This window comes from Trachypithecus francoisi, unplaced genomic scaffold (genome assembly GCF_009764315.1).
Source record: "Trachypithecus francoisi isolate TF-2019V2 unplaced genomic scaffold, Tfra_2.0 Lachesis_group4, whole genome shotgun sequence".
Classification (NCBI taxonomy): Eukaryota; Metazoa; Chordata; class Mammalia; order Primates; family Cercopithecidae; genus Trachypithecus; species Trachypithecus francoisi.
Window position 1 is genome coordinate 102928100 of NW_022681469.1, and position 4745 is coordinate 102932844.

Here is a 4745-nt window from a genome sequence, read left to right on the forward strand (position 1 = left end):
ATTTCTCTGAATTTCAAATTTAACTGGGTGTTCTGCATTTTTTCTGGTAAACCCACATGAAAGTCATGGAGGAGATTGTAGGGCATGGCAGGTAAGGACTGAGAAGATTTATCTTCTACCACTCCATCCCTGAAGGACTGCAGTGTAATAACTTCTGGGATCCTCTACCTAGGCCCCAGTTCCTGTCGGGGAGCCCCTCTCCCAGGGCCACAGCTCTCAATTTTTCTGCCCCTTCTGGCCTGGGAGTGGCAAAGCCTTTTTGCTCTGTCTAGTCCTCGGGTGCATTACCATCCCTGTGGTTCCATGAACTCGGTCCACCCCACTGCAAATAGTCTCCCTTCATTAATCTTTCTTTGATTACCCACTTTGAACATGCTGTTTTCTGCTGATACACTCAGACATACAGCCCTTGTTTATTCGCCCCCACTTGAAGTTTCTTCCTAAGGGCCTAGGATGGTGTCTGATTTGCTTCCTAAGCCTGGCACTAGTACCCACTCCATAAGTATTTATTGACTGACTAGTTGATTGGATACAATTCATTCATTCATAAATATTTATTGAGCCAATGATTCTCAAAGGGTAACCTTTGGACCTTGGATAATTTAAGAGGCATCATGCTCGCTTCGGCAGCACATATACTAAAATTGGAACGATACAGAGAAGATTAGCATGGCCCCTGCGCAAGGATGACACGCAAATTCATGAAGCGTTCCATATTTAAAAAAAAAAAAAAAAAAAAGAAGCATCAGCTGGGAACTTGATAGAAATACAAATTCTCAGGCCACACTGGGCCTATTGAATCCAAGACCCTGGGGATGAGGCCCAACCATCTGTGGTTTAACAAGACTTCCAGGTGATTCTGATTGCTGCTAAATTGGAAAACTATTAGGCTAGGGAATGGGGACATAGCAGTGTACAAAAATGACAAGGTCCCCATACTCAGGGTAATTATCAATAGAGCAGACACATCTGCACACATTCATCTTAACGAGTGACATAGCTGACTTTAAGAGACAACATGTGAATACAATCTACTCTCTTATTCCTATGAATGGCTGCCCCATGTGATTCATAGTCTGGGCATGTCCTCTGCAAGAAATCCCTAGAAACTTCCAGCAGGCCCTTTAAGAACCTGACCTGAACAAAAACTGAGCTTTGCCATTTTAGAAAAGCTGAATTCTCTACCCCGAATTAAAGTTTGTCCTAGGCAAGATGGGTCCTTGAGATTTTCATGGAAAATATAAGAAAGCCTAAAGAATTGTCCTATAATCTGCACTACTTTCAAATATTCTACCTGGTATTACCTGGTATTAAAAAACAAAAAACCTAAATCAGCATAAACCCTATTTATAATTATACAAGTCTAAAGACCTAACTCCGTTTGACATGTAAACACAAAGCATATTTTACATCATTTATTATACATTGTATTTCCGGTAATGCAACCATTATGCAAACTGAGGTGCATTGTATTTTGTTTTGTTCTCATCTCAAGAGTTGTTCATCATTTCCAAAAATCATATCACCAATGGATGTTTGAGTTGCCAACACATCTGTACAGTCAACATTTGCGGCTGTCGTATTCAGCATGATTCTACAAGCGGTGAGAAACATTTGACTACATTATGTCTTCCAGCACCTTGTGTCCCAAGCTTTAAAGTGCACCCTGAGTCTCTTGGGAATGTTGTTACAATGCAGATTCTCGCTGAATAAGTCTGGGCTGGGGCCTGAGGTTCTGCTTTCCTAACATGTTCCCAGCAGGTGTTGATGCTGGTCCGTGGACCACAGTTTGAGTAATGAGGTTCTAGTGTGATCATGCCCCACCATTTGCAGATTGAAATATATATTATTTTATTATAAACTCCTTTCATTTATTTTATATTATATTATAATTTTGATATTATATCAATTTTCTGAGGTTAAACATTTAGTTAAGTTTAATTCTCTATGGATTTTACTTCATAATAATAAAGGGAACAATACAACAATTTAATATTAAAAAAGGGGTACAAATCGGATAGAGATGAAAACTATTGGCTAACCTCTTCAAGGTCATCTCGAGTTGTCCCTCCTTTCTGGACAGAACCAATATACATATCACATGTATTGATTGATGTCTCATATCTCCCTAAAATGTGTAAAAACCAAGCTGTGTCCCTACCACTTTGAGCACGTGTCATCAGGACCTCCTGAAGCTGTGTCACAGGCGTGCATTCTCCTGCATGCTAACCACACGAGTGATTTAGGGATGACAAGGCAAAACAATCTCCACATGGAAATTGTCTTGGAAGAACAGGTTTAGGAACAGGCATGTCCCAGTTTAGAACAGCGAATCTCACAGAAGGTTTTGCTGGGAATTTTGGGGAAAGAAATTTCCTCTGTCTCCTGAGAGTGGGTCCAGGATTTATCCTTCTTTGTTTCTGTGGACACTGAGGAGTGAGGATCTAAGGTCTCAAACCGCAGAAGTCCTGTCACTAACAGCTAGCGGACAAAACTGGCACATGATGTGGGAAGGGGAGAGACAAGAGAAGCACCACCAATTGGAGCCATAGTCTCTGGATTAAGCCAGCCCTTGAGTTCACCTACTTTTGTTTGCCTGTGATACGTGAGTCAATAAATGTCCTTTTGTTTAAGTCATTTGGAGGTGAAGTTTGTGTGCGAATGGGGCATCAGAATAGAGTGTCAATTAGATGAAAATGGGTTTGAGAGACAGCAACAGATTTTTTATTTCCATAGGATAGGCACTCACCTAAGGAGAGATGATCATTAGAGAATAGGAGAGGCTCAGACTCAAACCACAAACTTGAAACTATGGACAGAGAATAATAGAGAAAGAGTGGCCTGCAATGGACAAGAGAACCATCAGACTTCTGCCACTGACAGCAGGGAAAATGAATATGAGCCTGAGCTTGTCTTCCTTAGCTCTTGCCAACATAGTGCAATGTTTAGTTTTATTTTTCTCCACTACTGCTTATAACATCTTCCCCAGACTCTAAACTTGCCAAAGCTCTCATGCGAATGGGAATTGTTTTCATGTAAAAATCAATTAATATGCATGAAATGGATTATTTTAGTGTTTGAATTGTATCCCCCCAAAACACATTTTAGAATTCCACAAAGCAGTGTGAATACAAATTTCTCTTTCTTTCTCTCACATGGGGAAAGTCCCTGCTTAAAAAAAAAAAAAAATGCCTGTAGTACACATTCAGAAATCACTAAATATGTGTGCAGGACAGCTGCTGCTTTTCAGTCTACAAGTATAAAAAAGTAATTGGCTCACATGAGCTTGTGGGCCAGGACCCTGAACAGTGGAGCCATGGTGAGCCTGAAAACTTCTCTCCACTTCTCCAGGAGAATAAGAAGAATACAAAAGCAGGGAGGATGGTGGACAGGGAGGGTAGGAGCAACAATCTGCAATGCTAGAGAGAAGCACAAGGCAAGGCCTTGAGAGACATTGATCTGGCCCATTCTGAGCAGAAATGTCCTTAACATTTGTCCATATTACAAAACCACCTCCACTAACAGTTTAGTTTACTCTTGACAGGTGGCTGCTTCCCCTAGGCTTATTATTGCCCTTTATCTGGAATGGCATCCCCCTTATGCCCTGGCATTTTCTCTGGGAGCCCCACTGAGTCCTGAGTGACTGAACGGTGGCACCCTCCACCACACTGGATGATGGAGATTAGTTCCTTTCTAGAATATAGAATAGTTCCTTTCTAGAATCCCTACTTGCTCCAAATACACACCATGAACCCTCAACATTCCATTGCAAAAGTGTTATATACTTCGTATAGTGTCCCATTCAACCAAATAGATTTTCTGACAAGCCCACTGTGTACACACACATGCACACATGCACACATACATACACACGCGCACATACACAGCATCTCATATTTCCCTTGAAAGTTCAGCAATTTTATTCTAGAAAGGAACTAATCTGCACATCAAATACCTCACTAGAGTTGCTCCCATGTGGATCTCTTGCATTATTTTTTCTCCAAGCAGTAGTTGCACACTTAAGGTCTTCTAGCTGAATTTGACTGGCAGTTGTGTTTTATTTGTCCCATAAATTGTTTTTTAATGGATATAATTTTAAAATTACAACATCTCAACATAGACGGTTCTCCTGCCTAGCCCACTGGACTGCTTGTTTCTCTTGGAAACTCAAAAGGCCTGCTGACACTGGGCTTCATTCCCACATGCCCACCATTGGACATGTTTTGTTGTTTGCCACAGTCCTCACCATTCCCTACTGTCTCCATGATCTAAAGGTGACATAGCATATGCCACTTAGCATCATGTTTGTACTGTTTCTTTTCTTTTTGTAGAGAAATATTTCTCTGTACTCAGGGAAAAATGATAAGCAATACACCACATGTTTAAAGAAAAATGAGCTTGGGCATCTTTGTGACAGTGAAAATTATTCATATGTACTCTAAAGGAAATGCAGTGCCACTTTGCTTATTTTTTTTAAGTTACCACAGTTCCTATTTGAATTTGCAATCCTTATATATGAGGCACTGACTTTCACCCCTGTATCTCCATATTACAAAAGGAGCTATAAAACCCCACAAAATAAAACATTGTATTAGCTTCAAAATTAAATATGGTGTTCAACCTGTTTTTAAAGAAGGGGTAGAAACAAGGTTATGGAGTTGGGAAATAAACAGTAATATTCAAGATTATCCCTACTATAGCTCAGAACCAAGGCTTTCTTTCTGAGAACAGGTAACATGTTCTCA

At 40.4% G+C, this 4745-nt stretch overlaps 1 non-coding gene across 1 annotated transcript; it reads left to right on the forward strand.

Moving 5' to 3' along the window:
• Positions 1-614: 614 nt before the first annotated feature.
• LOC117073947 lies at positions 615-721 on the forward strand. Its single transcript, XR_004433475.1, has one exon. It is a non-coding gene; the product is annotated as a U6 spliceosomal RNA (small nuclear RNA).
• Positions 722-4745: the final 4024 nt, after the last annotated feature.